The sequence below is a fragment of the Frankliniella occidentalis genome, unplaced genomic scaffold (genome assembly GCF_000697945.3).
Source record: "Frankliniella occidentalis isolate FOCC.00 unplaced genomic scaffold, Focc_3.1 Scaffold225, whole genome shotgun sequence".
Taxonomy (NCBI): domain Eukaryota; kingdom Metazoa; phylum Arthropoda; class Insecta; order Thysanoptera; family Thripidae; genus Frankliniella; species Frankliniella occidentalis.
Genome location: NW_026267351.1, coordinates 380604 through 390095, shown reverse-complemented (window position 1 = coordinate 390095; position 9492 = coordinate 380604). Strand labels below are relative to the sequence as shown.

The following is a 9492-nucleotide window of genomic DNA, read 5'->3' as shown; positions in this document are numbered from 1 at the left end:
CAAAGCTAGCCAGATTGGACCGGAGTGCCAGCGGGGCCAGCGGCAAGCCTCTCCAGTGCAGCCAGCTGTCTTCGGTCAGCCTCTCAGTTCGTCGGCCTGCTGGTCCCCGGCGCCGTGCCTAGACCGGGCCCCGAGCCGAGCCCCGAGCCGAGCCCGGCCACAGAGTCACGACACCGCGTTACTCAGTGCATGGCTCGCTGCCCCCGCGGGCTCCGGGTGCCGTAACCCCACCAGCGCGATGACGGCACTCTTCACACCGCCGCCCGCACGTGTTCGTTCCACGTGATTTTTATTTAGCTCCGTATGTGTATGAATAACGCCCCTTGCGGGGTGGTTCGGCACGCATTTCGCGGTTCCGTCCCCCGCCTGTCTCCCGCGTGCAAGCAGCGCGTCCAGGACCTGCTCGGCTGGACGGGGCGGCCGGACCTCGGCCTACAGTCATCACGTGGTCGAACGGTGCGAGGAGAGAGAGAGGGGGGAGGGAGAGAGGGAAAGAGAGAGAGATGGAGAAAGGACGGGGGGCGAGAAGGTAAGAGAGAGGGGCGGGGAGGGAAGAGTTGTTTCCGGAAAGTAACAGTACATACCAGGGCAAGGTCTGGGCCGCGAGCCGGACGGCGTACAGAGCGAACGTAGACACGGACGGATGCTCCGTGCGGCGTTCTGTATCGCTCCAGGATGCCGACGGCTGACTGACGCGGACGGGATCGAGGAGGGCTCGACAGCGTACTTCCTTTATCCAACCTCACATTGTCAACCGTTTCCGCTGTCGGCAAGTTCGGAACGTGAGACGTGCACCCACCCATCATGGCCTGGTGACCCACCCGGTGGCGCCTTCGCTTTATGACCGTAGTCAGTTCCCCCTCCCCCGGTTAGGAACGTAGGTTGGGCCGCGTCCGGGGTCTATACAGTCGCCTCACTATAAGAAGTAACTTGAGCATTGCGCGTTAAGAAAATAGTCCCTACCATCGTGATGAACTAACTTCTAGTCCAGGGGTCTCAAACTCGAGCTATCCGCCGAGCCTCGTCTGCATAGGCCACACGCTCGGGGGCTCGGATCCATCCGAACGCAAGAGATGCGCGGCTCTCGGCGAGCCGCGCTAACGGGCTAGGCGAGCCGCGCTTGGCTCGCGAGCCGCGAGTTTGAGACCCCTGTTCTAGTCTAACCATCGCACGGCTGAAAACTAAATACTAAATAATTGACCAAACTTTATCGTTTAGCACTGGATGATTCCTGTTACAAGACAGTTACGTTTAGATACTTTAATAAGAATTTTTGCGTACAGCTATTGCTCCGCCAGGTTCCTCCTTATAGCGAGGCGACTGTAGGTCCAGGTCTAGGGCCTCGTGCGCGGGCAGAAGGCAGGAGCCGAGCCAAGGCTGAGCTGCGGTTCGGTGTTTGTTGCCGGGGCTCGGACGCGGGCGGCACTGATCCTGCCTCACGCCTGCTCCGCGGTGCACGCTTCCTTCCTGGTCAGAACCACGGCCAGCATCGGCGTGAGGAGGAAGTATATGCACAACGGCAGGTGTGGCGTTTCTGCCGCCGTGTACTCTGCCTTGGCGTCTGGCGTTAGAGAGGCGTGTCGCTGTGGTTCAGTCGGGGTCCGCGTGAGGGGGGCTCCCAGGAAGAGTACATCGCTATCTGTTGCCACAGAGTGAGGCGGGGGAGTGAGAGTTGGAGAGATAACCCTTTTCGGGAGAGAGTGAAGCCGAGGGGCAAAAGGGTTGGAATGCCGTCCACGTGACCACAGTCTGGTATACACAGGCGGGTGCGGGGGGAGCGGGCCCGGCTGCAGTCGGGTCAAGGACGAAGCCCACCTTCCATGAGCCCGGTCGAAGGGCGCAATTGAAACGAAAAGGTGGGCGTCGGGTCGGGCGGATACGGCACTATAGGAAGTAGTTGAAAGATGTGCGGGCAAGGAGGGTAGAGAGAGGTAGGCGAGTCAAGGAATTAGTAAATGGAATGCCGTGAAGCTTCAAAAGATGGATTAGCAAACATAACTATCACAGAGTGTACATTTACAGAGTGCATATGTGTGATCTCCGTGACAACATCATCTGCATCCCTTTTACGGCGCCCGCCTGACAGCCCTCAACAGTGGCGGATTAAGGTCCGGGGGGGGGGGGTGCACTGTCGGTTGCCTACATACAGGGGTTTTATGGAGCAAATTGCCTACCTTTCAGGCGGCTCTCTAGAGACGACAGGGGGGGCGATTGCCCCCCCCCCCACTCCGCGTCTGGCCCTCAACCAGGGAACTGTGTGACGGGGAGAACGAGCAGACGTTCATCGTGCAGGAGCACTCGACGACTCGACGCGCCTTGATCGGGATGAGCAGCAGCAGAAGTGCCTGGCTGGTCCGGAAGGCGATGTCCTTGGAGAGAAAGTAACACCCGTCCGCACCCGGGCCACGCCGAGAAGGTGATAGACCGGAGCCCCCCAGCCCCCCGTATGTAGGGCAGGTCAACCCGCGCACGCCAGCTCCTCACCACCTCGTTCAGCGCGTGATGTTTTCGAGTGTTGGTGCCAAAGTCGATCAAACAAAATACCGGGAGCAAATGACCGACCACAACCAGATGCAGCTGAGGCTTATATTCCTTGAAAATCGCAAGTTTATAAGCCACCATGCCTAATCAATGATTCCTGGCCGAAAAATTCCACAAAGAACCGCCAAGGGTTGTCAAGCGAATAATTTCCAGCGATTGTCGAGACACTGTATCGATCGGTAACAGTGGAAGAGAACGCTTTCGTGATTCTAAACATATGTCAGCATGAGCAGCATTTGCACGCTGCAGGCCCTGCCCCCCGCGGCAAACACGACATGCAGACGTTAAAGGTTTACGATTTGAAGCAACAGCAAACGTCCATGTCAAGTTATTATTCCTCTGACGGTAGTATTGTGGGTGGTCCCGAGGCAACCATGACGAGCCTCATGGGGCCATCCATGAGCACACGGACGGCCGCGACCCGCTCGTCATGGCGGCGTCATGAACATCGTGCAGCAGCGCATGAGCAGGGGGCGGGCGGGCCGGCGGAGCCATGGGCCTCCATCGGGCCCCGCGAGCACCTGCCCTACCTGACCCCACCGGGGCCGCGGGCACCCATATGCACGAGGGGCCCAGCACCTCCCACCCACCGCCGCGACCAGCCGCGACAGCAAGCCTGACCTAGCGGGACGAGTGGCCCGCATGGAAAGTGCACTTGGCCGGCTGGCCGCCGCAAGGCAGGTACTGTACGTTCTACAGGGTGGTCCACAGACCCCGTCCTTTATTTTGCTTATACTGTACTTGTGTAGGTACTTGTGTAAGTACTTTGCGAGCCGACCTCCACAGTATGAAATCGTACTTGTGTAGGTACTTGTGTCAGTACTTTGTGAGCCGACCCACACAGTACGGAATGGTACCTGTGTAAATACTTTGTGAGCCAACCCACACAGCACGGAATATTACTTGCGTAGATACTTGTGTAAGTACTTTATGGGTCGACCGGGGCGCCAGCTAATGGTGAGGAGGACGGGTATGAGGACGTGCTGCAAGGGCCTACTGGTGCACAACACAAAGTGTACCCCGTACTCACGGTGGGAAACACCGCGCGGCAGCGCAGCGACCGGCGCCCGCCGTCACCAGGGAGCCTCGCGACGCCTCCCCCCCCCCCCCCCCCCCTTAACGCGGGCCTGCTCCACCATTGCGGAAAACGAACGACTGCGCGGCGCTGCGAGCAGGACGCGGGAGGCGAGTGGCCGGGAGAGAGAGAGAGGTTGGAGGAAAAAAAACACAATAAACGGGCCGAGCGTGCAGCACAGCGGGCTTGTTCTAGTCCAGCGGCTGATAATGGCGGAGGTCTCCCCCCCCCCTCCCCCAAGCCCCCCAGGCCTAGATTAGCCGCCGAAATCGAAGCCCCATCGCCATCGCCATTCTCTGGAATGAGCGCCGCCGCGATAGGCTGCCCGGGCCCCGCGCGTCGTCACCGGTCGTCACGCCTAGAGAGACTCCGCGCCCGGCCAAACGACATGATGGCTGCCGTGTTCGTTCCACAGCGATCCCATGTATTTAGGTCGGCGGCGCCACCGGCGGCCCTATGGGACCGCTGCGAGCGGCCGATCATGAGGAGCAAAAACATAAAGAAAAACTATTCAGCGACTTCTGCATGGCATGGTGGTTGGTGGTGTCCCGGGGTGTCTTAAAAAATACTTTTAGAAGTCATGTACACCGGGCTGCGCAGGCCCCCGACGCGGGAATCCTGGAATTCCAGGAGTTCCAGCAGAATGATGAGGCGCGTGAAAAAAATTTATAAAATTGATGAGCATTGATGCAGCAGGGATCCGTACGGCTTACATCACCCTCCGCAGCGCCCTGTCACCCGCCTCGCCCCGGCGCCTCCAGCACCTTTCGCCGTGCTCGACACCCCGCGCCCCGACCCGACCCGCCCTTGCTTTCGTTTTCGGGCCCATGAGCAGGAGAGCCGCAGCAGAAGCGCCGAGCTGCAGGCTGCTCAGCCCGCTTCCAGTTCCAGTTGCTCTCGAGGTGAAGGGCTCTCCGAAGGTGGCCAGACAGTGCGCCCTCCTGCCCCCCGGCTGCATCCTGGTCGTGGACGTGTCCAGAGGGGGGCGACCCCGCGGTGACCTGGAGACGTCCCGACGACGCGGCGGCCATTCGCCGGCGCGACGGTCCCCGGGCGTCTTCGACTCGTGAGCCGTGTCCCGTTCCTTACCGATCATAACACGGCGAAAGGAGGACATGCCGTGGGGGGCAGAGAGTGGGGGGAGGGGGCGCCGCGAGCTTCAGATCTGATCCCACGCCGCGAGCGTCCCGCAGAGCGAGCTTTTGTGCGGCCGGCGGCCGTCGCGTTAGCCACCCATCCCGTACAAAAGGCCGTGCGTCCCAGGGGCCGCGGGCATGAGAAGAAGAAGAGCTTGCGGGGTACGTAAGTACAGTACGCGAGTACAGTAAGTAAGTACGAGCCGCGGAGAGCGATGTGGCTCGGAACAAACTTCCGCGCCTGCGGCATCTCAAAAGCAGTACGCGCGCCTTGTCGTGATTTAGGCGAACCCGGGTGTGGCAGTGCCTGGCAGAGCCGCGAGGCAACCAGGAGTTCATATTACTTAACAACGAGGCAGACATCAGCGCGGCGGCGCTCACCGCGGGGCCGGGGGCCGGGCAGCGCACGCCCCGCCCCGCCCCACCGCCCGCCCGCCCGGCTTACGGTACGCTGTTCTCAATTCGTCTCGAAACGGGTTGTGGTAGGGGAAGATGTGTGTTTGTGTGCGAGTGTGTGTGCCGTGAGTGGCCCCGCGCCAAGCCACGCCACGCCGCCGCTAGGCCCTCGCCAAGACGGGGCCGGCCCGCGGGCCACCGGCTCCCGCCGCGCTAGCAGCGCTCACAAAAAGAAAGAAATTACGAATAGTTCAGTTATAATAACCTGCTTCCCTTGTGTGGCCCCGTCGGCGTCGCTCGGCCACCGTGGGGAAGTGGAGGGGGAGAGGGGGGGGGGCACTACAGCACTAGACCTGGTCGGGTCGAGACGCCCTTTGCAGAGGAAGATCATGGATCAGAAGGCAGGCAAGGGCACACTTCGTTAGCTGACTCCACGGGGCGCAACTCACGGGGAAGGGGGTGGAGGTGGTAACCGACTGGCTGTCTCGGGCGCGGTCAGTCTGCCGAGCGAGAGCAGGTCTTGAAAGAGCGTTGACAAGTGAAGAAGAAAATGAAAAAAAATTACACGGAAAAAGAAAAGGGCAACTTTCTTTCCTGTTGTTTCAGTCTCGTTCTGAGGAGGCGGCGGACGTGAACGAAACGGACGACAAGTGGCGGGGCCAGAGAAAGAGGAATCCAATCGACGATTTAAGAGGACGCGGTGGTGGAGCGTGGCGGCCAGGATGGAGGTGACGAAGGGCCAACAGAGAGTCGTGTCGCCGCTCTTGACACCTAGTACGCCCCGCTTCGAAATGGAAAGTGCGGGGAACAGACTAGGCGGAGGCTGTGCGCACGTTGTGCACGCACTTATCAGGGGTGGGGCCAGGAGGCCCTTCTTCTCTAGGTTAGGCAGGTGATTAATCGTCCTATTATTGTAGTTCAGGCGGGTGGGACGGGCCCTCGGTCCTCACTGCCCCCCCCCCCCCCCCCCCCCTACACACACCTCAGCAGGACTCAAAGGGCCACGGTCAAGGGCATTCGCCGACAGGTATGGACCCAGGCGTATGCACACGTCTTCAACAAACTGAATAAGTTTTGTGTTTTGTTTTTTTTAACAAAACTGTTTTTTATTTTTATCTGGTTCCTTTGCCATTGTGCGTGCGTTCTAAAACCACGAAAAATGAACGAAGTCCAAGCAAGTGCTCGTCGTAAGAACAGCCACGGCATTTGGAATTTATTTGATGGTAAATAAAAAAAATTAAAAATATGTTTTATTGTTTTATGACAGAGTCGCGGGTCGGCTGGCGGATCGTCTCATCCCGTCGCCCGCGGGGCCCGGGGCCGCGCGATAATACGCTAGTTGTAGACGTGTGCCTGGGCGACTGGTTTGAATGGGCGGCCCATGGGGCGCCCCTGACGGCACCTGACGGCGAGAGGCGGGGTTTGTTGAACTCGGATTAACGCTGCGACTTCGCTTGCATCGCGTCGCTCGCACCCGTTGCACCACGCGCTCAGAAACCATGGGTCCCGCCCCGCTGGCTCGCGGGGGCGCACAGCCCGCGCCCGAGGGGATGGGGCGCCCGGGGGCGAGCAGGAAATGGGCTCGATCCACGCTCCGCCCTCGTCCCGCGGAGCTAGAGGTGTTTTAGAGATCACCTGTTTCGCGAGCGGGCGGACGGCGACGCGGCGCGACCCACAACCCGTCGCACCTCTCGGGATCATCACGAGTGTACGAAAGAGAGATGGGAGGGGGGCAGGACGACGGGCGACATGGACACTGGGTGCGGGAGAGAGAGAAAATAAAGGTAAGAAAACGGACCAGCCAAAACTCCCCGGCCCCGCGGCCCCCGCCGCCGCCGCGCCAAAACCCGCTCCGAGTCGCAAAACAACAACACGAAGGGGAGGTGACCTGATTCCGCGCGTCGCGGGCGAGTCGCGGGGCGGCGTGTGGGCGGCATGCAAAGCCCTATCCCGCCACGGCCAGGGCCGCGGCCGGGCCGCAGCCTTGCACTTGGAACGCTGGCCGCGCCGCGTGCACCAGCTGCATGGGCAGCCGCGGTCGCAGGCCGTCGCAAGACACTGCAGCAAAAGTAGTTTTCAAAAAGAAAACGAAATATGAAAAAAAATCTTGCGAGGCAGCCGAGAAGGGATTTGACCAACACCAATTTTGCTTTGCGACTCGAACTAGTTATCATCCAGAATGGTGGAGAAGTGCGATTCAAGTCTCACTAGGAGTTCAAAAATTTAGAATGCTCAAGTGTGGGAAAAACTTTGTTAAATAAAATAATGCAACAAACGTGATTATTTTCCGCGCGAAGGCGGCTGCATGTCGGCCTAGTCCAGAAATCCTTCCGTTTGACAAAAAGGGTTGCGAAGGAGTTTGTTTGCAGGACAGTCCCGCGGCGAGCGGAGCAGAGAGCGGCGCAGCTGAGTGGAGCTGCACACGAGAACACAAACCGCGTGCCTCCCCCTCTCCGCGCCCCCCCGCGCCCCCCGTCTGGTCCAGGAATGCGTCCAGTCCAGACGCGCCTCGCCGGAGAGCTCCTTCGCCGCGACGCGACGTGCCCGCCGGCCGCCGGGGCAGGGGCCGGCCTCGCCGACGGTCCTGGACACGTCCTGGACACGTCCTGGACACGTCCTGGACCCGTCCTGGACCACCAGGACTGAGGGCAGCACCGCCACTCGAAGCGTTTGTGCTCCGTTTTCGTCTCTCCCGGCCCCGTCGCTCATTCAAGTCTCCGGCCGTCCGAGCGGCCCGGCCGCCTCCTCCTGGCACGGTGTACACAAAATGCGCAATATTCCTTTCTCGACAACTCTGGCTCAACGAGCCTGGGCAGACGGGCGAGAGGGTGGGGCTGGAGGGAGGGGCGGGGCGGAGCGGCCGCGTCACTGGGCTGAGTGGTTGAGCACGGCTGAACCTCCAGGCTCCACGAGGATCACCAACCGCAGTCCCAGGTTGTTCACCCTTCCCCCCTTTGCCCCCGTCCTGCTCTGCCCTTCCTTCGCCGCCCAACCGCCATTTCGCGAAGGACTCGCCCGAAAGGTCCGAACTCTGGCGCGGGCGCCGCGGCACCCCGTCCCGTGCACCGAGACGTTGACCCGCTCCTGATAGCGGTTGTCACTCCGGTCATTTCCGCGTGACCGCCTTTCGGACTGCCGGACGATACGTGCTAATTGTGCTGATACAGCTGGCACCTCCCGGGCGCCGGCAGGGGTGGCGGCACGGCAAGGTGAAGGTGTGCGAGGTAGCGGTGCCTCCGGCCGGCGAGGCGCCTGGACCTGCGCCTGGACCTGCTCCTGGTCCTGAACCTAGCGGGTGAGACCCGTCGGACCTGATCGGCGGGGTCCTGGCCGGCGGGGCCTAGCCTCGCGCCGGGCGCCGCTCCGCCTCCCCTAAGTCCTGCAGACCCTCCTGGTCTATCAGCTGATCCTCCCGCGGGGCCCGACTAGCCGACCCTTCCGAGAAGCAGCTGGTGGTCAGCTGGTGGCCGCACCCACACCCAGCTGGGAGGACGGTACGGTGGCCTGCACAGCACACGCCGACAGGGGAACGCCAAAACACCCGTCTCCAACTTACCGGCAGGGGATTACTTCCTCGGAGGGCACTCGCGGAAGGTCAGGGAGAGTGGCGCACACTGTGTAGCCAACAAGACACACTTCACAGCCGCACGCACTTCTTGACACGGCAGGAAAAACCACACACGCACAGAGCACAGCAGGGGCACTTTTTTTTCTTTGGACAACTCTCGGTAAAAAAGAAATCCACACCCGGCGTCGACGGGCAGGTACGCTCCCAGTCAGTGACGAGCGCGCGGCGGCGACGAGGGTGTTCCGGACGCCTTACTCGTCCTCCGCGGCGAAGCGATGTCCGACACGACGCGATACGACGCGACGTCTTCGGGGGGGCACTCTCCGACGCGGTCCTCGAGCCGGCAGCAAGTGACGGCGGTCGGCGCGGTCGCGTGCTGCTGCGGCCTCCCGCTCCGCGAAGCTCCGCGTACCGGGTCGGGACGGGCCGGACTGCGAGTGGCGCGGCCTGCACGGCGGCCTGCACGGCGGCCTGCACGGCCTGCGCGGCGCGTCGGGGCGGAGCGGGGCGCGGGGCGTTGCGCTGCGGAGCCGGGAGCCCTGGCCTGCGGCTGCCTGCCTGCCGGAGAACAAGGCGGAGAATGAGGCTCGGGCCGGGCGGGCGGGCAGGTGGGGCCGAGCACGGGGGCAGGGCACCTCGGGTGGGGAGGAGAGAGAAGAGCCTGGCCGGGCCGAGCCGACCCGGTGCGGACGGACGGGGAGGGCAGGGGCCGCCGAGGGGCCTAGGCCGGCGCGGCTGCAGCGGGGGCAGCGGCAGCAAGTGCGCGGCGGCGCGGC

At 62.0% G+C, this 9492-nt stretch overlaps 1 protein-coding gene across 1 annotated transcript in view; it reads right to left on the bottom strand.

The window, feature by feature from the left end:
* Window positions 1-9280, bottom strand: part of LOC113210065 (serine proteinase stubble) — a 36850-nt gene extending 27570 nt beyond the window's left edge. The window contains exon 1 of the mRNA XM_052272791.1: window positions 8705-9280. The gene's annotated coding sequence lies outside the window, so the exon portion shown is untranslated. The remainder of the gene's footprint in view (window positions 1-8704) is intronic.
* Between the last annotated feature and the right edge of the window lie 212 nt (window positions 9281-9492).